Raw genomic sequence first — 27695 nt, 5'->3', positions numbered from 1 at the left:
TTTCCTTTCCTTTCCTTTCCTTTCCTTTCCTTTCCTTTCCTTTCCTTTCCTTTCCTGCTTTCTTGCTATTTTCCTGTTTTTCCTGCTTATGTTTGGAAATGGTGAGATATTACTCTTATAGTTTTAGAGTTTTCTGTTATCCATTGATCCTTCATTCAGAAGTCACCCTGATCCAGAGCCTTAATTTTGGATTGATGATATCTCCAATATGAAAAGTCTAGTGGAAATATCTTTCTGACATCTTCTACATTTTCCACAATAAAATAGCAGAGTTGGAAGGGATCTTGGAGGTCTTCTAGTCCAACCCCCTGCCTAGGCAGAAAATCCTATACCATTTCAGACAAATGGCTATCCAATATCTTCTTAAAGACTTCCAGCGTTGGGGTATTCACAACTTCTGGAGGCAACTTCTGTTCCACTGATTAATTGTTCTAACTGTCAGGAAATTTCTCCTCAGTTCTAAGTTGCTTCTCTCCTTGATTAGTTTCCACCCATTGCTTCTTGTTCTACACTCAGGTGCCTTGGAGAATAGTTTGACTCCCTCTTCTTTGTGGCAACCCCTGAGATATTGGAAGGCTGCTATCATGTGTCCCCTAGTCCTTCTTTTCATTAAACTAGACATATCCAGTTCCTGCAACCGTTCTTCATATGTTTTTAGTCTCCAGTCCCCTGTTGCTCTTCTCTACACTCTTTCTAGAGTCTCTACATCTTTTCTACATCGTGGTGACCAAAACTGAATGCATTATTCCATGTATGGCCTTACCAAGGCATTATAAAGTGGTATTAACACTTCACGTGATCTTGATTCTATCCCTCTGTTTATGCAGCCTAGAACTGTGTTGGCTCTTTTGGCAGCTGCTGCACACTGCTGGCTCATATTTAAATGGTTGTCCACTAGGACTTCTTTGGGGATTTAATTAATTAATTAATTGGGTGGAGCCAGGTAAAACCACAAATCCCTGAAAAAAACATGTCATGATAACAGAACTTTCATTCATCTTATGACTATTGCAAAATACAGAATACCATATTACAGCTATCTTTTTATGTACACTAATTTTTCAAAGTAAACCATAGAAGAAAAACTGCTTTTCTCCAATATAAAACAGATTTAAAAAAAAAACATATAAAGTTTTGAGAAGCATCTTATATTTATAACACTCCTGTTATAAAAGAAGGATTGGTTTCTGAGTTGCTATCCATTTTGCCATTCATAAAATCCATCAAAAAGAAGAGTTTATAACCCAAAGGGTTCATATTTGCCCCAGTGCACATATTTCATATCCTATCAACCATATTGTCAGACATATGTCATTGAGAATACCTATTTCAGTTAAAATACAAAACCGTGTTACAGGCTTTTGTGGAAAATAAAGGAATCTACATTTCATGAGCATCCCAATTTTAGAAACAAACAAACAAATAAGAAATCCATTTGCTCACTCCAAAAATATACTTAATATTTGTTGAAAAAAATTAAAACATTGCAAGTTTTGGCTTAGATTGCTTATTGTACCTAAAAATCAGTTAGTTTTATCCCATTTGAGTTAGACAACATACTGGCTTAATTCAAAGAATTTTCTCTGAATTGAGCAATTGAGATGTGAACTGTGACTAATGTCGGCTGCCACAGTCCTTAGATAGGATTATCTCCAATGTTCATTTCTGTTGACATTATTTTCTAATTTGCTATTTTTTTTTTAAAGTGTTACTGTTTAAACCAAATAAGGGCCTTGGTTACCCCATTCCCCCCTCCCATTTTTATTTGAGTTGTTAAGGAAGATATTACATGTTTTTTCCCCAAAAAAGAAAAAAACAAAGCACATTTTTCAATGTTGTTGCATTTACTTATTTTAAACGTGAGTATGTGAATGTCTGTGTGTGGATGTCCATTTTTCCAATGTACAGTCATCAGCAGGCTCCGTGTTTTCTCATGTCTCAATTAAATCCCCAGGGAAAACAAGTCAAAGAAATACATCCCACCAGAGTTTTTGAAATTGAGAAAGAGAAGCTGATAAGGAGGCTGCGAGGTAATGGAAAGACATGTAACAGAGGGAAAAGTATTAACGTCCTCCATAAACTTGCAACAATACATTAAGCACAAATACCTCCCCAAATGAACGAGGAGAAACTATCTTTCTAGCCCTGGGAGAAGACAGAAAAATAGAAGGCCCTTTGACAGGAGAAGACAAGTTAGGGGAAAATTCTGCGCTAACTTTTATTATTTTATTTTATTTCAATTTAACTTTATGTACAGCTGCTTGACTGAAAATTGGAATAAATAAGCAGCTAGCTTCAGAACAACTTCAGAAAATAGGCTGATCGAACAGGCATCTTATTAAGTGCAGGAGAAAATAAGTATGAGATCAGATGTTAACAGTAGCCTACAGAATTCAGCATTGGAATTGTGTTGATCTCAATGGTTGAGCTAAGTGTGTCCCTTCTCCATGCTCCCACTAACTCAGTTAATTCCTGTGTTCCATTTACTGCCTGTTTAACAATCTTCCTTTGAAATCGGTGCGATTCAAAAAAATGCCTAATTAGGCCTGGATAAAGCTGAAGCAAAATTGTATTGGCAACATTCGTGAAGCTACATTCTTGACAACATCTGCACAAAGTGCTGCCAATCTATTTCAGAAGTGTGCAAATGTACGTGTGTGTATGCATGTGCTTTTGTGTTAACAATAAATCCAGAACATACTACTTTTGATGCAGTAATGTAAAAACAGCGAATCATCTAGCATTCCTTGATATGTGAAGTGGTGCTCACTGAATATTATTTCCAATTCAGTCCATGGCACCCTTAACACTGATCTAAATTGACTCATATAGCACTCAAACAACTTCTCAGGGCTCCCTGCTGTTGTTGCAATCACTATGGAATATGACGTTGGGATCAAGGTGCGCACACAGGCTCCAAATTAAAACTATGATTTCATCAACCTTGGAAATAGACACAAGCTTTACATGGTCTCTGGGACTAATATTTCCTAATAAAACATCCTTTTTAACAAAACTGAAAATCAATATTGAGAGAAGTTTTGGAATTGACACTAGCCTTTTGAGAAACTGGAAATAGATCTTCCTGTCAGAAGCTAAAACTGCTCTCCTCTGTCTAGACTGCACTGGGAGCAAAATTATCAGATTTTCATTTCCTCAGTTTCACTCCACAGTGGTAAAACGTGTGAGTTATCGATTCATCTGCTGAAAAGCAGAAGAGCTTTTCACCTCGGTAGGGTCAAATGGGTTTGTGGGCGTCTAATTATACCGATACAGAGCATATAAATCTTCAAACAGTCATTATGTGAACATAAGTGTCCAAAGGGATCATTAGAGTCCTTTTAGTCCACTGCTTGTTCTCTGGGCTGTTTTATGAGAGGTCACAGAAATAGAGAGTTAATATTATCAAGCCACATAGGTATTTATATTGGTAGTGAACGTTAGGGAGGATTTCAGAAGAAAACTGCACAGTTTCATTCACATGCTGTTTTGTTTCATGCAGCTGCATTCATGTCACTAAGAAAACAACTGCACATATTATACATTCAGGAAATACATAAAGACATCCAGCACAAGGTGAATTGAAGGCGGCATGCAAGTATGTAGCCCCAGTGGGTATGATGCTCAGAGATTAACACAGACTTGGGGCGAGAGGTATAATCATTTGGGCACATATGGAAGGCATGCTAGACAGGGATCATAGTTAAGTGGAAAAAATGTTTGCAAGTCACAATTTATGAAGATTTGTATTGGAAATCATGAAGGGTTCCAGTTGGTTTAAATCCCAAAGGTGCTTTTTCAAGAGGCAACTGGACTTCCTGGTTTTCCTTTGAAGATGTTTCACTTAGCATTCAAGAAGCTTCTTCAGTTCAGAAAGCCCAGTTGCCTCTTGAAAAAGCACCTTTGGGACAACCATGTCCTGGATGACTGAGAATCTGCATAGACTGTTAATCAAGATGTTACTTGACTAAATGGTATAACATTGATTCTGTAGATAGGATTAACCTGACACACTGAGAATTATGTAATGGGGTGTGCATGATTTCTTTGGGAGAAGTGTTTGAGCAATGTCAATAAAAGAATATGTTGGAAATGAAATCTCAGCAGCATCTTGAGACTGAAACAGAGTCCCCTACTTAATTGCTCCTACAGATGTTTTGTCCCTTCTCAAGGTAAAGGTAAAGATTCCCCTTGCACATATGTGCTAGTCGTTCCCGACTCTAGGGGGTGATGTTCATCTTCGTTTCAAAGCTGAAGAGCCAGCGCTGTCCGAAGATGTCTCTGTGGTCATGTGGCTGGCATGACTAAATGCTGAGGGCACACAGAACACTGTTACCTTCTCACCAAGATGGTCCCTATTTTTCTACTTGCATTTTTACATGCTTTCGAACTTCTAGATTGGCAGAAACTGGGACAAGTAATGGGAGCTCACTCCATTACAATGTGCTACGAATTCAAACTGCTTAGCTGCCTACCTTTCTGATCGACAAGCTCAGCATCTTAGCTACTGAGCCACAATAGACACCACCATTTGACTGATTGATATAACGCTGTGTTATATACAAGAAACTAAATTGAGGGATAATACAAGATTGGGAGAGCTTTGAAGGGAAGAGTTTCTGACCTTGTAAATTCAACTGACACAGCCTACAGCAGCTAATAAGTTACAGAGGTCAAGCACCAATATGACGTTTTACAGGTCCTAAAAATATAGCAAACATTTTAAAAATACAGGTAAACATCTCAACATGGACCATTCTAGGTCTATATGACATGAGGAAGAAGGTACTTTTGTAATCTACTAAATGTGGGGAGAGAATGAAATCTAATTTCAAAATGAAAATTTCTAATTTAATTCTTTTAAATAATACTTGTTAGACCAGGTCAGGAACTAAAGATTGCAAGAAATACTAGAATTCTACTTTATCAACATAAGTAATAATTCAGTCTTAAAAACCTGACTGCATTTGCCCTTCCCTCCGTTTTACAGCAAACAGATTCAAGGCAGGGTTTCCTTCAGTTTCTTTCTCACCTCTTCCTGTTTTCTAGGGCTAAATTCATGTTTTCCTAATGACATACTGTACTGCACATATTTTGTTTAAGGCCCTCTCCGTACTTCTCTCTAGTATGTCAGTTAATCTTTTGGAATGATTCTTGACCAAAATCACCTTCCTTTTCTCCCCCCTCCCTCCCTCCCTCCTTCTCTTCTTCTTCCTCCTCCTCCCCTTCCAAAAACTTAACATAAATATATTACAGATTTTTTTTTTAAAAAAAAATGTGTGTATAAAAGACAATATGGCATAAGAAAAGCATATGTTTTGAGAAAGGCATACAAAATAAACACAATTTTTCATGCAAAACATTTAGCAAGCAAACAAACAAAACATTCTTAAATTGGGCTTACAAAGCAGACTTAAAACTAAAAAAAAAGAATATTGATGAAAATGGACTTTGCACATGTTGGACTGAAATTATGGCCATAAACAGTGTTCAGTAAACATACGTTCTTTGAAATGGGTGTATATTAGGTATCATGGAGGAGCTGAGAGCAGAAGAGTAGTGGAGCATAAGGAATGGTAGTGGTGGTCCATTTTCAGAATGAAACTGCTCTTAAGAAAACCTTTACTTTCTGAAGAAGAGAGAAATGAACCTGGAAAGCATGTTTTTTCTGAAAAGAAACCCATATTTTCTTGTGCTGAGAATAGAACTTAAGGGAACTACAATGCAAGCTAATAGTGGTACTAGCTGATATACTCATAAGTGATAAAGACATCTAATAGGATTTCTAGGAAGAATAACTGTCTGATTTCAGGTTTATGAGCATCGTGTATCATCTCCAAACTATGTTAGGATGTCAAGGCATTGGCAAATTTCAGTGAAAAGTTGGAAATTTTTATGCATTTCTTTCTTCAAGTTTTGTGAAATATATTTACCCTTAAAAAAAGGTACATTAAAAATCCTTCACTGAGAAGATTTTTGTTTTGTTTTAAAGTCTCCATTGTAATATTGTAAACAAATTTAAAGAAAAAACAGCCCTTCTATTATAAATAGTAATTATTTGGAGAAATCTTAATCTTCCTTTCAGGTAAATCCACTTAATATTTTTGGAAACAATTTTTAATCAAGATATTTATCTTTATTAATAGTACTTTTCAGGTCAAGGAGTATGGGTCCAGGATACAGATGACCTAATTCACAGTCATAATAACTCTGTCCACGTCTTTGTGATTAAATGGTCCAAACTCCTTCCAGATAACAAATATAGATCTCATCACTTCCAAAGGAACTGTCCAGCTACGGTGCAACTCCAAGCGAAATCAATATCTACAGATGCAAAGAATATTTTCTCCATTTTTTTAAATAGATGGCTAAACTGGTGGCATTTTTCTCCCTTAATTTGTATCTTTCCATAGAAAACTCAAAGTCAGGCAATAGACGCTACAGAGAATGATTATATTACCTTCACAATTATCTTCTTCCCATGGATTTACTAGTGAGTTATCCTTCCTTCCATAGAACTCAGAAGATATAAGACTAAAATTCAAAAACATATGAGCCTGATATTAACTCTGAGTGATGACCAACTAGGAATTTAATTAGAATATGAATCTTGGTGACTCATGGTGCTTACCACTAGCCTACAGTGATTACAATCCTCATGAATGAAGGCAAATATACCTGTCCTAGGATAATGTTGCAGAATTCAATCTGGATTGGATCCAGGATCACAGGTTTAATCTTCAGAGCTTTGGACTCATCATGGAGCCCATCCTTAAGGAAATTCTCTCTAGCAGAGTATCTCTCTCTCTAGAGAGAAGTTCCCTGAGGATGGGCTTCAGCATGAGTCCAAAAGCTCAGAAGATTAAACCTGTGGTCTTGGTAACCAACCCAGATTGGATCCTGCATTACAATCTTCAATGTTCTTTCCCATTCTGACATAGAAAATGCCTTTTTTTCCCTTGCTACATTCAAGCTGTTTCACCTCTCAGCTATGAGTCTTTTCCCATCTGCTCTTCTTGCTTGTCTTCAGCACTTATTATAGTGGTGATAGAAGAAGTAACAGCGTATAATCTTTCTGATATAGGTTTACCCCTGTACCATAGGAGGAAATAGAAAAAAGGAAATATGTACTGTGATCACTGCTGTTGCAGCCTGTTAAGGAGATAGGGTGAGGGAATCCAATTTTGTAGAGATTCTCTGAAACTAACAAATTAAAAAGGATCTTTCTCTTTCTCTTTTATGTGTCTATTATAGCCTAAATCTGTAAAGATGAAGTCAGGAAAGCCAAGGCTCATAATGAACAAAGGTTTGCAACAAAAGTCAAAAATAATTTTTAAAAGGGTTCTTTCAAGATATAAATAACATGAAAAAAATTCCAGGAAACAGTAGGTCCACTTAAGAGATAAGATGGGAAGGAAGTAACAAGTAGTAGAGAGAAAGCAGAGCTGCTTAACTCATTCTTTGCGTCTGTCTTGAGGCAAAAAGAAACTATAGACCAACCTACCAAAAACCTAACTGTAAAAGACAGACTAGAAATAAAAATTAAAATTAGCAAAAGAAAAAATTATGGTTAGAGAACATCTATCTGATCTTGACAAATACAAAACAGTGGGACCTAATGATTTGCATCCATCCGAATTCCGAAGGAGCTGACATAGGTTATCTCAGAACCATTGTCCCATATCTTTCAAAAATCCTGGAACACCGAGAAATTAACTAAGGAAAGAGACGATGTGGTTGCCATCTTTTTTTAAAAAGGGGGGGGGGGTACCAGACACAAGAAACTATAGACCCATCAGCCCAACATCCATTGTAAATACTTGGAAACTACTGGAAAATAAAACAAAAAATAGGATTTGTAACTGGCTGACAAACATTATTCTGTGAACTGTCCTTAATGGAACTACATCTGCATGGAGGGAAGTAAGCAATGGGGTGCCACAAGGCTTTGTCTTAGGCCCAGTACACTTCAATAGGACTTAGATGAGGGGATAGAAGGAGAACTCATCAAATTTGCAGATGACACTGAGCTGGCAGGAATAGCCAAAACCCCAGAAGATAAGCTCAGCATCCAAAAAGATCTTGACAGACTTGAACAATGGGCCCTATCCAAAAAAATGAAATTTAATGTGGAAAAAAAGCAAGGTTTTACACCTGGGCAGGAAAAACCAAAGTGCAAATACAGATTAGGTGACACCTGGCTCAGAAAACAGTAACTGTGAGAGAAACCTTAAAGTCCTAATGGACAATCACTTAAACATGGGCCAGCAGTGTACGGCAGCAGCCAGGAAAGCTAATATAATCCTTGGTTGTATAAACAGGGGCATAGAATCAAAATCATGTAAAGTATTAGTACCACTTTATAAAGCCTTAGTAAGGCCACATCTGGAATTCTGTATCCGGTTATGGTCACCAGATGTTGGGAGTTTGGAAAAAGTGCAAAGAAGAGCAACTAAGATAGCAATAGCAATAGCAGTAGACTTATATACCGCTTCATAGGCCTTTCAGGCCTCTCTAAGCGGTTTACAGAGTCAGCATATCACCCCCAACAACAATCTGGGTCCTCATTTTACCCACCTCGGAAGGATGGAAGGCTGAGTCAACCCTGAGCCGGTGAGATTTGAACCACTGAACTGCTGAACTAGCAGTCAGCTGAAGTGGCCTGCAGTACTGCACTCTACCCACTGCGCCACCTCGGCTCTATACAGATGATTAAAGGTCTGGAGACTAAAACACATGAAGAACAGTTGCAGTATATGGGTTGGGTTAGTCTAGAGAAGAGAAGGACTAGGGGTGATATGGTAGTAGTATTCCAGTATTTGAGAGGTTGGCACAAAGAGGAGGGGGTGGGGTCAGCTTATTTACCAAAGCTCCTGTAGGCAGGACAAGAAACAATGGATGGAAACTAATCAAGCAGAGAAGCAATCTGAAATTAAGGAGAAACTTCTTAACAGTGAGAACATCTGGAACAGCTTGCCTTCAGAAGTTGTAGGTAGAGGTTTTTAGGAAGAGATTGGAGAGTCACTTGTCTGAAATGGTATAGGGCAGTGATGGCTAAATTTTTTGCCATCGCATGCCAAAAGTGGGGGAAAGCAGGGGTAGTCGTGCATGCACGTGCCCTCCCCCTGCGCATGCACGCATGACCCCCTGCCCTCTTCTACTTTTGGCACGCAATGGCACGGTGGACCCATTTTTTTCCCCTCCCCAGGCTCCAGAGGCTTTCTAGGAGCCTGGGAAGGGTAAAACAGCCTCACCTGCCCCCTGCAGGCCCTCTGAAGGCCAGAAACAGCCCATTTTTTTGACTTCCGGGTTGTCCATAGAGCCGTTTTTCAGTCTCCGGAGGTTTTAGGGAAGCCTCCTGAAGCCTTCTGAGGGAGAAAAACAGCCCTACGGCAACCTGGAACTTCCAGGTTGCCCCTAGGGCTGTTTTTCTTTCTCTGGAGGCTTCAGGAGGCTTCCCTAAAACCTCCGGAGACTGAAAAATGGCCCAATGTGCAAACTGGAAGTTCAGGAATGGACTTCCAGATTGCCTGTAGGGCCATTTTTCTCCCTGGTCTTTTATGTCATTCTTACAATTTAATGGCCAAAGTCAGTTTCACATTATGAAGAAGTTGGGCATTATAGACTCCTTAATTCTATCACATGAAATTCTCAAAAAATGACTATCCAGAGAAAGCCATTTATTTATTTGTAAAATGTTTGAATTCTCCATCAGCAAAATAGTACAGTGGTATCTCAGTACTCATCGTTAATTGGTTCCAGGAGTGCAATGAGTACCAAAAATAAGTACCAAACACATTTTTCCCATAAGGAATAATGTAATAAGGCAGCCAGCACTGAGAAGTTCCAGCTTATGCATTGAGTACCAAACAAATTATGAGTACTGGGACAAACGTTTTGTGTCAAAATGTGGTCAGAACTAAATTCGATGAGTTTAAAAGCAATTGGGTACCAAAGTACTGCTGTATTTGGGCAACTCACAGTTATAAATTCAAAATAGAATTTTAAACAGTCTTTCTCTCTCTCTCGTCCTCTCTCTGTATGTGTGTGTGCTTGTATGTGTGTGTGTGTATTTAAATAAAAGTAGACAATCAATTAGATAAGGACCTCTTTAGATTTTCTAAGACTTGGCAGAATGATATGGCAGAAGATGACCTGTCCACCAACATCATCTTCAATATCTGACATTCAATCCACCTCTGCAACCAGCATATTCTCTTCCACTGCTGAAAATTATTTTTCTAGAACAAACAGCAAATATCCTTCATTCATATTACGCAGATCTTAAGTGATTGATAATGAGCTGCTTTTCTGAGGTTTAGTAAAAGTTAGTAAAGATCTAAAATAGTCACTGTACACTGCTCTGCTATAGAGGTATAATTTCATTTCCGTCTTTGCAACATTCTCCAATGATTATGCTGACTTTTCTATGTACAAATTTTATTTTAAATGCAGCCATTCTTGTAGAAAATCTGCTCAGGAGCAGAAAAGCTACTCTGACATCTTTCTGAAGCTTATCAGGTTATACCATGAATTCTACAGATCCAGATGTTAAGCTTTGAGCTCATCCAGAAACTGATCTATACAGATGAATATGGGATTTGAATATATTCTTTAAAACATGCGGAGAAGAGCAGTCGATAAAATAATAATAATGTAACATTACCATGCTGTGTTTTAAGGGTCCCCTGGCAGAAATTTAATAGTTCTGAAAAATATGAACAATAAATGCAACTTAGCATAATTTATAATATTATGAATTCATAGGACCATGCTAACTCTCGTGGCTTCAGATAAGCTTCCCCAAGTTTGGTGCCTTCTAAATGGTTTTGCTGACTGAAAAATCAGTGTTGCAATCCCTAATGAACATTAAAATAACAAAACTGGAGGATATAATCATCTGGAATAAATCTGTGAACAGGTGGAAGCTGGAGAAGGAGGAGAAATTGTTTAATACAGTATAAACAAAATCCTACATTAAGTAATGCAGTTACAAATGACAGAAACATAGGTAATGGAAAAAATACCATGAAAACTGAGAAATTTTAAGTTGTAATTCTGTATCAGTCTACAACTAGTAGAGTTTCCTTCAAAACAGATATGCGTATATTATATTCTTAATATCCCATGGCAGATCACTGGATTTTAAATAAGTTTAATTTTGAATTATTCAGACTCACAGAACTCGAATAGTCTCTTAAAAATGGGTTCTTATGTTTGAATCTGCAAGAGCGTATCAGCTCAGAGTTTCTCTCCATAACTTCATACAGCTTATTTTTGACAACATGCTTTTATCTGGCAATGCATCAAAATCAGGCTAGATTTCAGAAGAGCTGCTAGAATTATAGTGAATACAGTGAAGATTATCTAATTCCTTTTTTTAATATTATAGTAATGTCCCTGCCTATCTTCTGCCTGAACTCTGACAAATCACATTGTGCCGTCTACCAAGTTCTCTGAAAGTTTGCTTTGCATGCAAAACAAGATATGTGCATAGCCTACTTTATGCTAGTCTATTCAAAGAAGTACCTCTCTATGATCATTGGCCTCACATCAGGGGTGGGTTTCAACTGGTTCGCAGCGGTCCCCGCGAACCGGTTGGTCGGTGAACCCGAAGTAAGTAACTTCTGGGAACGGCGAAGGGCCCACCCGCCCGCCCGTGCTCCTTACCGGTCTTTGAAGGCTTCTGCGCTTCCACGCAGGCACATGGCACATACAGCACCTGCGCGATTCTCCGTGAGCAGCTGCATGGCACATACAGCACCTGCGCGAGTCTCCGCGAGCAGCTGGAGCATCGTGCAGGTGCTAAGATGCATGCGTGAACTGCGCACGTGCACAAGGACGCCGCCGGCTCCATTCCAACCGAACCGGTTGGAACGGGATTAGCAACCCACCCCTGCCTCACATACACCCCTCCCAACACACACATGCACATATTACATCAGCTTTGTTTCTCTTCTTGTGTCTACGTTCTAGGTATACTAAGTGATGTGTTCCACATGTTCATTTCCTTTGTTTATTAATTTATACAACATGCCACAATCAGCAAACAATGAAAGAAGAGGTTTTTTTCAGCTTTCCTCCTGGGTTCAGTGGAACTCCGAACACTTTGAATAAAATGCCTGAGGTCTGACAACTTCAACTCAGACTAATTTTTCTTACTAAATCTTTCTTACTTTAATAGAGAGAGAAAGCACAGTTCTGATTATAATGCCTAAAGATGTTTCCTCTTGCTTAGTAGATCCAAGATTGGTATTTCAGCATCAGGGATCTGGGAATTTTAGTCCACCTCATCTGAAATATAACTCAAGGCCATTCTTCTGATACATCAGAATCATTTTCTGTATTTCAGGGGTCTCTCTCCCCACCCTCTCTCTTTCCTTTACAAAATAAACAATCATTAAAGCAGGTTGAAAGTGCACTTTAGACCCCGAAATCTTCCCATGCTATTCTTTAATATTTCATCATTAAATAGCAAAATAACCTGATATGATCCTAATTTAGTGCCAATTACAAGGCATTGATCAAAGTGACCTTTTCATACCGGAGCAGAAAAATCAATCCTACCGTACAACAAATGTCAGGGGGATGAGAGCAACATATAATCTGTGACAATCAAAACATTACTTACAAATGAAATCACCAATGACCTGCATGCCAAGGCAATTTCTGCATAATGTGCTCTGTTTGGGTTTGTGGCTTTTGTTGAGTACCTTCCTCCCCCCACACGCACACACCAGTCCCCCTTTTTGTTCATTGCCTGATGCTGTTATGTGATATTGTTGCTTCAGGAGCAAAGGAGGACTATGATTCTCCAGAAGGTTAAAAAAATTGCAAGAAAAACAATTGTATTATTTAGGGCTGGTTTGGAAATTGGTAATCCTCCACACACCCCGCCCAGGAGAAACAGCACAACAATGCCTATAGATGCAACTTCAGAGGAACAATGGCATTTGTCTTGTAGCTTCTTTAGATGTAGGCATGCCTTTCAGTGATTTGTGTAGGAGTAACACATTGGTTTCCCCTTCACATTCATCTGAACAGCTGTTTTCACTGTCTTTCTACATACAGTAATGTAAAATTAAGGAAGGGTGAACGTATTGATTTTACTTTCTTTCTTTTAATTTCTTACATTACAATCTTGGGTGGTTCTCTGCTTTTCTTTTTTCTTTTCACTTCGGCTTTTTACTATATTTGTTTAAGACCATATAAAACTTATAGAATAGAGTAGAATTCTTTATTGGCTAAGTGTGTTTGGACACACAATGAATTTGTCTTTGGTGTATATGCTCTCAGTGTACATAAGGAGAATAAAATACATTCATCAAGAATAAAAAGATACAACACTTAGTGATAGTCAAGGTTACTAATAAGCTATCAAACCTCTTGACCCTTTTCTTAATGTTCACGTTTCACATGGAATTTTGCTCATTGCAAGCCTTATTTGTGAACTGGTTCTCTGGTATATTGCATTTTTTTGGGGTGTTATTGTCACATACATAAATACAGATGCACGCATACACATGCCTTTTCCCTTAATATACATATTTTTGGTATGGTTTAACTGCTTTTTGATCTGTTGATTGAGACAGGAATTATGAAGTGTATAGATTTATATTATAATTAGGCAAAACTTTTATCCAGAGGTAAAATGTGACATTCAGAGCACAGTGGAGGTGGGTTCCTACCAGTTCGCACCTATTCGGTAGAACCGGTTCATCAAATCTACCAAACCTGTTAGAAGAGGTTCCACCAGTGGACCCGGAAAGCAGGCCACACCTACAGAAGAGGTTCCAAAAATTTTTGAAACCCACCACTGGTCCTTGGATATGATTATTCTACACTATCATGCTCATATTTATAAAACTCAGTGCCTCTGTGAAAGGTAAGGATGACTACTACGTTTGTGGTGCAATCAGAACATTGAGTGTGTTGAAGTTGTTTTAGCGCAAACCAAAGATGCCTTTTAAAAAACAAGTTTACATCATATTCTTATGCATGCCAGTGCTGTGTGTGAGGTAATTTAAGGTGGTTCTGACAAGTGTCGTCAGCATCTTCATATCTGGTGACATGGGCGGCAAGCCACTCCCATCCGGTCACATGGGCAGCAAGCCACTCCCACAAAGGAGGCCATACCCACATAGTAGATTTGGACAATTTTTGAAACCCACCACTGGAGCACAGCCAAAAATTTCAGGAAATATTTTCAGCAATTCCAGAAAATACATCAAACTTTCCCAGAATATAGCCATTTGCTTGCAAAAATAGCTACTATTTATTATAATTGTATTTCTAAGCAGTCATAAGAAACAATAATTTTCTGAGCAGTGTACGATTCTGTAACCCAGTCCTATGATCCTCACTTGTTTTTGTTCATCTATGGTCTTTACTTTGCTTGATGATGTCATCACCTGGCTTAATCTGGTTAGCTATTCATGGTGTTGACAGCAGTTTATTGTTTTGTAACTCATGACAATGATGAATGTAATGTTCACTTATCTAGAATGGAGAAAAATGTTTTTTTCTATAAAACATCATCAAAGATATCAATATTTTCATTTAAATATAATGAATGTATAGACCCAAGTGTTAAAGAGCTTTAAGAATCAAAATGCAACATTAAAAGTCTACTTTCTCTTTTGTAACCAAAGATGGAGAATATTTAGTAGAACGTACTACATAGCCATTTATCTGAGAACACCCATTATATGCTATAAAGAAATATATTCCTTGATTCTGTCTTTCATTTGTTTTTCTTTTATTTCCATTAAATTTCAGCAAACATTTTAATTGCTGCCATAAAATGAAAAAGCACTGCACCAAAAATTAATGAAGCCGCCATCTTGGTAAACTCATATCAAAAGTTAAGTTTGGCTTTAACAAATAATGTCCTATTATAATTTTAGTACTGCCATAATTATAATAAAGATCTTTTATTGATGTAATTCAATCATGATGGATAATTTTACAGAGGAATCACTAGAGAACTTCAGAAGTGAAAATAAACACAATTAATGTGATGTATCTTTATTATGGTTGGGAAGATTTTATCTGGATTTCCTGAAATGAGATTGATTGTACTGGCATGTATACTCAGTAGGCTTTTTTAAAGTATATATTTACATTTTTGAATTTTGGAAAAATCTGGAACAAATTTTACTAAGGGTTTGGAAGCATACAATAGGTAAAAGTACAGTCCTTAAAGTGACCTCACTTAAATCTTGCCAAATTTTTTTTTTGGGGGGGGGGATTTGAGCACAGGCTGATTGCTAGTCAGGCAAAGCTACTTTAGCCAAAATGGCAACCTCTTTAAGGGCAGGACAGAGTCAAAGTCTGGATTTGGAGATTCTCACCAGAAGAACCACCTCAAAAAGAATCAAGGTATCTTCTAGCTATTTTTAGACAGATGCAGTGGTGGGTTCCAGATCCCGTTGCAACCGGTACGGTGCAACAGGGCCCGGAGGTGACTACATGAATGTGCGCAGTACACACGCACATGCACACAGTGCACGCATGTGTCCTTACCTCCTGCGATGCTCTGCAATGCCACTGCAATGCTCCAGCTGCTTGGCAGAGCATCACACATGCACCATATGCTCTGTGCACATATGCAGAAGCACCGAAGAGTTCAAATGCAGGTAAGGACACGGATGGGTGGGTGGGTGGACCCTCCAGAGCACCGTACTGGGGCGTACCACCTGCAACCCACCACTGGACAGATGGCACCTCTATTGCTGAGTGGAGAGGAGGGAGTTATACCACATTAATGGCTGTGTTGATATCTTTGTAAATTTCTCCCTGCATAATCAAGAAAATTGGTTGAGAATTCCAGGTGAGGTTAAACGGGCTAGGCTGGAAAGTGTTGATTGTCATAACAAGCTAAAACAACAATCGTTTCATTGCTGTTCATTAGCTGGCACTTCTAGCCAGAGTGCCGCAGCCCCACCCTCAACACTTTTAAAGCATCCTGGGTTCGGCTACTGAAAAATCCTACTGTTGGCATTTCTGCATGAGCCAATGTTATATTTTTCTGCTTTGGATCAACAGATACCTGTTGTCAGCCTCTGTTTTGCTACTTGCTTTCGGCTGCCATGAAACGGGGAGGGGGGACATGGTTTTGGGGAGGGGAAGTGTTCAGTACAGGAGTGATTGTAAAAAGGGAGTTGTTCTCACCATCTACTGCGCATGTTGCAGATAGTGGAATTGCAGCCAAGGCCAACTGTCCGGCATACCAACCTGATGATACTTTTTGAAGATGTCTCCCACATGACACCTGAGGGATGTGCGGATTGGACTATGGGATGGTGTTACCAGGGGGAGGGAGTTGGGTCACATATTGATATCTATGATTACGCGTGCTTTTGCCTCAGATCTTGCTTTGCTTAGCTGCTATCTACTCATAACCAGTAAAAATACTCTCAATTCTGCAAAATGGAGTTGAATGGTTTCTTTCTTGGTTACTGAGGGAGGCTGCCTTGACATTTGTACATATAAGAGCAAAATTCATATATGTCACTTTTTGTACTAGACAAGATTACGATATGTCAAACAAAGATCAGAATCCTTTGTTTCTGAAAGAAAGCAGCCAAACATGCTAATGTTTAGAAAGGCCAGCTTTCATAGGAGATCCCCACATTTCTACCTTATTTGATTAGGCAGAAGAAGTATATTGTGGGTATCATCACCTAAGGAAGTTAGCCACTGGGGCCCAGAAAAAGTCTTTACCACAATGGCATCCATGTTCTGGAACATCATAACTCTGGAGATAAGTTTGACCCAAAATCTTGTTGGTCTTTCATAAAGCCTTGAAGACCTGGTCTATGCTTCAGCCTTAGAGCCTGCTTCATGCATTGGTAGCCATTATTATTTTTCCCAGCTAATGTGTGTTTTATCGTTTTTAAATGTATGTTTGTTAAAGATATTGTAAATTGCCAATGTATTTGAGATGGGAGGCTATATAAATTGATTAAATATAATAAATAAATAAATAAATAAATAAATAAATAAATAAATAAATAAATAGCTACCAGCTTTTGCTGAAGGCTTTACCCTTAAAAATTATCTCTACAAATAATCATTTCAATTTCTCTTTGGTCTACCCAACTTTTGATAATATGGCATGGGAAGCTTGCTAGGATCAAGCCTAGTTTTCTGTCTGAACAGAAGAATATCTGTATCCCTGACAAATCTATTAACAAATGTGATTTATGACTGACACTCTGTATGTAGGCTCAGCAAAGAGCCAAATAATATTCAAATGGTGGTTATGAACCAAATCCAAATCATTTCATGCTGATGCAGAATTAGTTCCAGACTAATACAAAGAAGCACTACGGGCCAACTGTTAAGGTGACACCCTCCTTAAAACATGTCTATCTAGTGCAATTTGCAGCTTAACGGCTCCTCTATAAATGATGTGATTAAGTTTTATATATTGCTGTATATTTGATACATTTACCCAAAACCAGCTGTTGCTCTGTATACTGTTTCAGATGTTTAGAAGTGAATCCATTATTTGGAATGGATGCTTTTCCAAAGGAGATTTTGAGAGAACGTTTTTTTTAAAAAGAAAACACAACTTTTTTTATATATTTGGAGGGCTACTATGTCCTTGTTAGCCCTGCTCCACTCAGTAGCATGAGATCCTGTCTTTTGTTCCTAGTAGATAGCTCCAGCATTGTCTATTCAATCAATTATTATAGTACAATAATTTCTTCAAAATAGTGTTCTGCATGCCTAAGACACTTGTGAGAACTTAATAGGGACCAGGAAGTTTTTGTGTTTTGTTTTAAATAAGCATCATAATTTTGAAAGGACGGAAAATCTCATCAGCATTGGTTAGATGGGGAAGCACATCCCTTCAGGTATGCCTATGTAAAGACATGAATTAATCAAAGCCACCATGGTTGATTTGTGATCTTTTTTAAAAAAAAGAACATTCCAGTAAGGATTGAACAAACTCATTTATTTCTCTCAGACATCCCCTTTCCACAAAAAGAGCATGTTTTTGAGTTAGTAAATGAACTGATTTTAAGGTTTCTTCTCAACCTAGTCTAGCTTAAAGATTGTTGCAAGGATAAATGGAGAAGCTGGTAAGGCACCACGTTCTCCTTGGAGGAAAAATAGATCACAAAATGAAATAAATGAATCTGGTTGCAAATTGGCCTGTTTCAATCCATAATCTCAGGCTCTTGAGATAAAACATTCATAGAACTCCGTGTAAAATTTATTAACCGGGATGTTCTCTGAAACTAATTGATTTAGGCTTGCAGTTGGCAGCATGCCAGCTCATAGTACAATTATTATTGCCTTTCCCTCTACCCGCAAGTAGTTGTTATGATCTTTATTCTCAGATCTATTAGTTTATGTCTTAGAACAGATTCAAAATGTCAGGTTTGTGCAGATAATTTATAGATGTACTCTTTCTTCTCATTGAGTCACAAGCATTGTTCAGAATAGCATAGGAAATTACAGGCCATTGCTTCTGAAATTTTATAAAGTGATAATTCTTATAATATTGAGAGGTCAAGTCGAATAAGGTTACCTAACAGTCAGCCGAATCAGCAATTGGAGAGCCAGTTTAGTCTAATGGCTAAGGCACCAAGTTAGAAAGCGGGAGACTTGAAGTTCTAGTCCTGCCTTAGCCATGAAAGTCAGCTGGGTGACCATAGGCCAGTCATTCTCTCAGACTCAGATTAGGGAACTCGAGGATAAAATTGGGGGACTCGAGGATAAAACATATGAAAAATGGTTGCTTGAACGGGGCATGTCTAGTCTTATGAAAAGAAGGACTAGGAGTGACCTGATATCAGTGTTCCAATACCTCAGGGGTTGCCACAAAGAAGAGGGAGTCCAAAGCACCTGAGGGTAGAACAAGAAGCAATGGGTGGAAACTGATCAAGGAGAGAAGCAACTTGGAACTGAGGAGAAATTTCCTGACAGTTAGGACAATTGATCAGTGGAATAACTTCCCTCCAGAAGTTGTAAGTGCTTCAACACTGGAAGTTTTTATGAAGAGATTAGATAACCATTTGTCCGAAGTGGTGAAGGGTTTCCTGTTTAAGGAAGAGGTTGGACTAGAAGAACTCCAAGGTCCCTTCCAACTCTGTTATTCTATTGTATTCTAAATGACAGACCAATTCATCTCATAGGATTGTTGTTATGAGGGCAACAGGAGAAGAAGGTGTGTTTGTCAGCTTGATGTCTATGGAGATTCTCAATCATCCAGGTCGTGGTTGTCCCAAAGGTGCTTTTCAAAAGGCAACAGGACTGGCATGTGTTTTTTTTTCCTGAAAAGAAGATCATGAGTCAAGACAAACTTTAGTTCATAATTTCTCATTTTAAGCAGAGTCAACAATATAAATATAATGCTGCCAGATTGACGGTGAAACTTCTAACCTTTCTTCAGACTCCTTATAGTCTGCAGGAGTGATGAGAAAAGCTTGGGGTGGGATCAGTCAAGGACACAATGATATAAAAATGCACAAACTCCCATGTAGTTCAGTTTTTAGAATAATGGTCTTAGCACATTATTATGATTTAATGATTTATCTCCATAATATTAGGATAAGAAAGAAAATTCTTTTTGAAGGATGTTTGCTCCATTTTGGTGCTTTACCTGGCAGGAAAAAAGAGGAATACTGCAGGTTTCAAGATAGATGAGCAGTTGCCAACTCTCCTAGCCCCAAACATTGGTACATATGCTGACCTTCAGAGCCAGAAGACTAAGAGGAATTGCATCTAGTTGGATTTATTAACTGTAGTTTACAGGAAGGAAGGAAAACAATTTTAAAGGTTATTTCTATTCTTCCACAAAGTGATCCATGATGGTAGAGGTGATGGTGTCAATCAAGATATATCTAAAATATTTATTAAATTAAATATTACAATATTTAATATTTATTAAGTTATTCTTGATAAATGAAACAAAACCATTAACAAATACCTTTAAGTTTGTCAAAAATTCTGGCAAATCACATTGCATCTTAGGAAATCTCAGTGGATCATTTCCAGTGCTGTCCATTGGTTCTCAGCTCCCAGTAAATAAAATAACAATGAATACATAAATATGGACAGAGCTTACCTTAAAAACAATTTACATGACAACTTTTGCAGAACAAAGTATGTGAAAAACCCAAGATTTCTAATAACATCAAATAATTGAGCTCAATTTATATTTGCATCCTGACAATTTATGGAAATCGCTACTGAATTTTTATGCAATTCTAGAAGAGCAGAGGGATATGGAAAAAAAAAAACTACCAGAAAGATTTCAAAAAATAAAAATGTACAAATTATGTTAACTTTATATATTTAGTGAAGATTAATCATTTTTCTGTACTACATTTTCACATTTAAAATTGATGTTTACATTCAAGATTTAATGTGTTCATACTATTGCAGTCTACTGTTGTTATAAATAATCTTGGACAGAATTTGAACACTAAATAATTCAGTATGCTTTTTTTAAAAAAGTCACACAAATGAATATTCATTTTACTATGTACTAGTAGTTATTAAAGGCTTATTCCTATTATGTCTGAGACATCTGGGAAAATCTGGATGTTGTCCTATCAATATTCTTTTAATTCTTTATGCCTTAAGTGCATTTAAAATTTAATCCGCAGATTATATGGAAAAACCTCATTTGTTCTGGCTATAAATCATATCTTACTAAAGGAAACTAAATTTTCTAAGATCACAGATTGGAAAATTATTAACTTAATTCTTTACAAATTGCATGAAAGATAATATCTGATAATCCATTAAGGGCATCTTAATCAATGTCTTTTACCTAAGCACACTGATAAGAGTCCAAGGACTGTTGATTAAAAGAGTGCAGTGTAATGGTTTATAAAAATGTCAAAGCACTTGAAATTAATACTGTGCTAATGCATCAAGCAACTAATTTAGTTTGGAGAAAGTCGCTGTGTGCCAAGGATTTAGAGTTAGAAACAATTGGATTGTATGTAACTTGCAAAAAGAGAATAAAATAGAGTTGATATTCTATACATGCAGCAATCTAGATTTGGGTTTACATATGCAGCATAGGAAACTTAAGTTCTTTCTGGCTTAAAAAAAAATCAACCCACTTGAATTCAGTGCACCTCCTTGAGCACAAGTGATTTATATCCATAAACCAGCAGAGTTAGTGTATTTGGGTTTAAAATTGAACAGGTCTTTGTAATGGTGTTCTGAATTAAGTGCTCTACATTTTATTTGCAAGGCAAGTACTGTGCTGAATTGAAGAAGAATAATTATATCAAACTGAATTGGAAAGATTCTTATAGGAATTGTGTTAGAAATCAAGATGTTTCACCCAAATGGAGGAAAATTGAGAAAATATGAGGGAAATAAAATTTTAGAGGAATATTGCCTTGTTCTAGCTTAAGAACTAAGAATAAGAAATCATAGCTTGTGGATTGTTTTTCCCTCTCCTTTTTCCTTTAGTTGGCCTTACCTTGAAAGTCTGTAGATTGACTAGACTGAGGCCATCACCATACCTTGTTTTACTGAGCTTCAATTTATTGTACTTCACAGATACTGTGCATTTTTTTTACAAGACTCTCCATCAACAAAAAGATTATGATTCAGTGAAAGGGTAGGTGTCAATTAGCATATTTTAGCAATAAAGTGTTTTCAAGGCCTGTACATGAGGTTTATTTGGACAGAATCCTATTGCACACTTAACAGACCACAATGTAAACATAACTTTTATATGCACTAGGAAACCAACAGAATTCATGTTTCTTGTTTTATTGTGATGTTCACAATGTGAGATACCCTGTTTTCCTGAAAATAAGACCTATCCTAAAATAAGCCCCAGCATGTTTTATGTGTGTGCCTAATATAAGCCCTACTTCCCCAATAATCCCTACTTAAGAGTGTGCACAGCTGGCTGCCGGTCCATTCCATCTGGTTGCCTGCAAGGCAGGTGGTGGTGGAGCTGCCCCATGCACTCTGCACCAGCTTTCATCAAAGCCCCCACAGCCAGGCCATCCACACCTTGATATCAACAGCCATGTGCAGCAGGAGCCCATGTGACTGCCAGCCCACTTCTCCTTGCTTCTGGCCACAACGGAGGAGGAGGCCTAGTGGTGTGCTGGTGCCGCAGCTGCAAGGTGAGGCAGGTGTCATGGTATGGATGGCCTGCAGGGGCCTTGAAGTAAGCTGGTGTGGGGCACATGGGGTAGTGCCACCCCCACCCCCTTGCCTAACCTCATGACTGTGGCACCAACAGAAGCAGAAGAAGTGGACCTGCAGCCACACAGCATCCTGCTGGATGGGGCTGCTGGAACTGCTGCTGCGAGGCGAGGTATGTGCTGTTGCGGGGCCACTGAAGAAAACCAGTGCGGGATGTGTAGGGCACTGACACTCTGTGAGCAAGCAAAAAAAGTGGGCCTCTCATATATGGGGGGGAAGACACTTATTTTGGGGCCCAAAACAAAATAAGACCCGGTCTTATTTTCAGAGAAACACGGATATGTGGAGGTCTAGAACTGATCCTGCAACATCTCTAAGGCACACCTATACCAGCGATGGTGAATATTTTTTAGCTCGCATGCCATTAATAGGGGGAGCGCAGGGGGGTCATGCGTGGGCTTGCCGCACCCATAATGCAATGTGCGACCCTCCCAGTGCGCATGCATGCATGAGATGTGCTCCCCCATTTTTTGCATGGTTTTTCACCCTCCCCAGGCTCCAGAGGCTTTATAGGAGCCTGGGGAGGGCGAAAACAGCCTCCCCTGCCCCCCCCCCGGAGGCCCTTCAGAGGCTTCAGGGACCTTCAGGAGGCATCCCTGAAGCCTCCAGAGGGCATAAAAGGAGCCTACAAACAAACCGGAAGTCATTTCCGGTTTGCTCATTGGGTCGGTCCTTCAGGAGGCTTCCCTGAAGCCTCCGGAGGGTTTAAAATGACCCTACGAGCAAACCAGAAGTCTGTTCTTGAACTTCCGGTTTGCCCATAGGACCGGGTTTTTTTACACTCTGGAGGCTTCAGTGAAGTTCCTGAAGCCTCCGGAGGGCCTCCTGAGGGGCGGGGAAGGCTCTTTTCACCCTCCCCAGGCTCCTATAAAGCATCTGGAGCCTGGGAAGGACAAAAAATGGCTTTAAAAAAGGCTGAAGTCAGCAGGGCCTCGTGTGCCCTGATAAATGGCTCCGCGTGCCACCTGTGGCATGCGTGCCATAGGTTTGCCATCCCGGACTTATACTGTTATGACAAAAAGATGACATGTTTATAGTGACATCATCACAAACGTTTTGCCACTACATCCTAATATCTGAGAGGACACAGGTTACAGCTTTATATGAAGATGCTATTATATGTGTTGTCATTTGCCCCCTGAGCCCTGTTCACCATTCCCTATAGCATCCATGACTGAAGTTTAAGTACAGTACACATCATAGTTGCAGTCAGTAAGCTCACAAAAACAATTACATTTCTATTTGCATATCAACTAAGGCACAGGGACAATTGACACACAGAAATACATGAAGATAAGCTTTGTAATATTTCTAGTGTTGCTTGATGTTCATTTTTATCTCAAGACTGAGATCACATAGAAAAAAAATGCAGGCTTACAAATGCAGGTTTTCATGTTCATTTTCCAAATTGAATGTTTCATTCACTCTGTCCTCATCCCGAATTGTACAAATCTATCCAACTCAATTGTAAGTTGGCCAAGCTGGATTTGAAGCTTGAAGCAAATGTGATAACATATGATATAGGTTAAAAAAAAAACCTAGCCATTTGTGGTATAAAAATGGAGAAAAAAATGTTGTCTCATGGAGTCATCCACTAAAATTAAAACTGGGTAACCTTGTCAAAATTAGAAACATATATAAAAAAAATTGTACTTTGTGAGACTACTTTGAGTCTCCTGGAATCTGGCTAGGAAATTCTGGTAATTGAAGTCCATAAAACGTAAAGTTACCAAGTTTGGAGACCTCTGCAATACAACATTCCTCAGAGAATGTCAACCCACAAGTCAAAAGAAAGTTGCTTTCTGCAGTGTTGTTGTTGTTGTTAGTTGTGAAGTTGTGTCCGAGCCATCATGAACCCTTGGACAATATTCCTCCAGGCCTTCCTGTCCTCTACCATCCTCTGGAGTCCATTTAAGCTCACGCCGACTGCTTCAGTGACTCCATCTATCCACCTCATTCTCTGTTGTCTCTTTCTTTTTTTGCCCTCAGTCTTTCCCAGCATTAGGCTCTTCTCCAGTGAGTCCTTCCTTCTCATCAGGTGGCCAAAGTATTTGAGTTTCATCTTCAGGATCTGGCCTTCTAAAGAGCAGTCAGGGTTGATCTCTTCTAGGACTGACTGGTTTGATTGTTTGGCAGTCCAAGGGACTCACATGAGTCTTCTCCAGCACCATAGTTCAAAGGCCTCAATTCTTTGGCACTTAGCCTTTCTGCAGTGGTAAATCTGTACTAAACTCCTTGGGTGTTTTTTTAGGCCTTCCAGCACATGCCAATGGTTTTAAATCCTGATGACATGGAATGCATCTCTGAAATTCAGGGGTCCTAATCATTTTCTGTCATATCTTTTAGTCTAGAGAAGTTTCATTTCAACTCCTGTTCCCTAGTTGCAGGGTTGAACTGTGCCTATCTACTTCCCTACCCTTTTCTTAACCCCCTTTCTGCTTGGATAGATAGCAAGACTGGAAAAGGATGTTCAGAAGGGAAACTGTGTTGGCTGCTATTATCTGCAAATTGCAATCATTCATCAGTAGCAAAACATGTCTTTGGAATATTCAGACATGTGGAGGCATTTTCAAGAAACATTATAAATGATCTCTTTCCATAAAAAGAATAAAATAACAGCACACCCTTAATATTGAGTGAAAATTGGTGACTGACAAGAGACAAACAATTCCCCCAATTCTTTAGTCAATGTAATAACTGTTAATTATGTGAAATGAAGCAATTTCCCCCCTGTTATAAAGAAGGGATGGTTTCTAAGTATGTCTGCTGTTTGGAAATGCATAGCCCTTCAATCTCAAAAGAGAGTGCTATTTGAGTTGTTCCATTTGTTTGGGAAAATAGGTCCAAATTGATTAAACTAATCATTTTATTCTAACTGCTCTTTTTTAAAGGCAACTGCTGATTGCATGCCCCTTTTGTAGCTACAGCAAAGCCCAAGATGGTACAAAATAACCATCTTGCCAGTTGTCACAACTATTTGCTCATTCTTTAATTAAGCATAATATAGGAAACTGTATAATTCACATCTAATTAGAGAACATCTCCTTCAGTCATAAGGCAATATGGTTTGGAGAGAGAGAGAGAGAGAAAGTGGAGTAGTGGCGTGGATGTCAAAGTGCCTGTTGTTGAGGTCCCATTCTACTGGACAAAAGACCAGGAGTGCCATCAGATTGTTTGTTTCACCTCTTCCTTCTCAGCATCTTCTGAAATACGGGACAAACATTCATTCACTGAAATGTCCTGAAATCTAATAAAGATCTACAGCTCCAATAGAAAGTTAAGTGTATTTAAGATCAATGATTGAGTGGGCTTAACCAACAAACAAGCAAGCAAACCTATTCAGATCTCTTTTGAATTGAGGCTAAATGGCTTTATAGCTGTGCACTCAAAGGATCACCTCTCCTACCCAGATTGAGCCCAAGCTGTACTTCAGAGGGGCTGCCGAGGGTCCTCATTCTGAACAAGAAGCAGATTATCGAGGGACACAAACGTGCCTTCTTGTGGTAGCCAAGATCCTTTGAAATATGTTAACCCCTAAAGTGTAGGGCATCTCTGTCCTGCTTGTTACTTACAGTGAGGTTGCAGCCATTTTATTCTGATGGGGTTCTTTTGGGGGGGGGGTATTTTAATACTACAGCAATGGTTATGTGGGGAGGTCAAAAAGGGCAAGATGGACAGCCCAGTTTTGTGATACAGATGTGCTTGCAACAGCAACCCATGTGCAAAAGCAGGAGGCTCCAATAACCACATACCACCTTGTCTATTTTCACACTGTATGAGGGTACAAATTAGGGTGGCAGGCCAAAATTCTAAAAGGAATATAATTGTTGCTGTCTGTCTTCTCAAAAGATTCTGCAGCCATAAAGACAAGCTTCCCCCTTCCCTCAGGCAGTCATCCATTTCCTCAGATCTGTACTCAGAAGCTACCAAGGTGGTGTTCTAGCTGCCTTCCTAACTGAGCCGCATCCTGGTGTTTTCAAGGATGTGCTGATGTTCAGAGGTAGCCTCATTCCACCCAATCTTACAGAAGCAAATGATACAACAGAGAGGGTGAAGAAAGGTGAAAGCAAACAGTCTACAGACAAGGAAGCACAGGTGACATGTGGAGATTGGCAGCTATTACAAGCAGGCCAGGACCACAAACTATGGTGAACAGCATGTCCTGGTAGGAGGCCTGCCTGGAGATTGAAGCTTTGCCAAGAGTTCAGTAGCAACTAGAAAAAAGAACAACCCACACTGAAGTAGCATCACATTCCAACCAGTGTAAGAACTTTTAGAAGAAGGCAAAAGCGGTATGTCACTTTAAAGATTTTCACCACACTATAAAAAAGATGCTGAGGCTCTAGAAAGAGTGCAGAGAAGAGCAACAAAGATGATTAGTGGCCTGGAGGCTAAAGCTTATGAAGAATGTTTACAAGAACTGGGCATGGCTAGTCTAGTGAAGAGAAAGACCAAGGGTGACATGATAGCAGTGATCCAATATTTGAGGGGCTGTCACAGAGAGAAGAGGGACAACCTATTTTCCAAAGCACCCAAAAGGCCAAATAATGAACAATGGATGGAAACAGATCAAAGGGAGATTCAACCTAGAAATAAGGAGACATTTTCTGACATTGAGAACAATCAATCATTGGAACAGCTTGCCTTCAGAAGATGTGGGTGTTTCATCACTAGGGGCTTTCAAGAAGAGACTGGACAGCCACTTGTCAGAAATGGTATAGGTCAGGGTCTCCTGCTTGAGCAGGGGGTTGGATTTAATGACCTACAAGTGACCTGCCAACTCTTGTTATTCTAAGTTCTGAGTTGACTGTTGTTGGGGAATATGTATGATGAAATAAACTACTTTGGACAGCTTTGCTATGCTGTGATGTGTCCAGTCCTTGAAAAGCAAAGAACCCACACACACTTCCCACCCCAATACTATTGGGTTAATGTCAAAGTCATCCCACTTTCTTAACTCTTTTCCACTTATGGTAAAGTTCAGGCCTTTGATTCAACACTGTATCACTTTTGTTTTTATGGCATCTAACAATTTTCTTTTTCAGAACAGATGAACATTATCACCTCAAACCATGAGAGGCACAGCATATAAATTTAAAAAATAGAAGTATTATTTATTTATTTTCTAAAAATTATAAAATCATCCCACACTTACAGAATTCCCTCAGATAACCGGTGAATTGTTTCCTTCACATATACAGGATTATGTGTTTATTGAGAGAGAACTATGACTACAAATGGCAAATTTGCTCAGAATGCTTCTCTAACCCTTGCTAAATACAATCAATAAGCATGATGACATATTTTATAAATTGAAGCAAAAGATAATTAAACAATGACAATGGCTGCTGTTTGTGTAAACTGTCTTCTTTCATTCTTCTGCATGAGTCTGTTCTTTGCTTAAAAAGATGCAGCTATTTTAATGAATATCAGAAAGCTGTCATGTGAGGGTTGAATCACTTCTAAATTATTTCTGAAATATGTATATGCAG

The sequence above is a fragment of the Thamnophis sirtalis genome, unplaced genomic scaffold (assembly GCF_051295495.1).
Source record: "Thamnophis sirtalis isolate CommonGarterSnake01/CBP01778 unplaced genomic scaffold, rThaSir2_p1.2 scaffold_2, whole genome shotgun sequence".
In the NCBI taxonomy this organism is placed as follows: Eukaryota; Metazoa; Chordata; class Lepidosauria; order Squamata; family Natricidae; genus Thamnophis; species Thamnophis sirtalis.
This window is presented reverse-complemented; position numbering follows the sequence as displayed.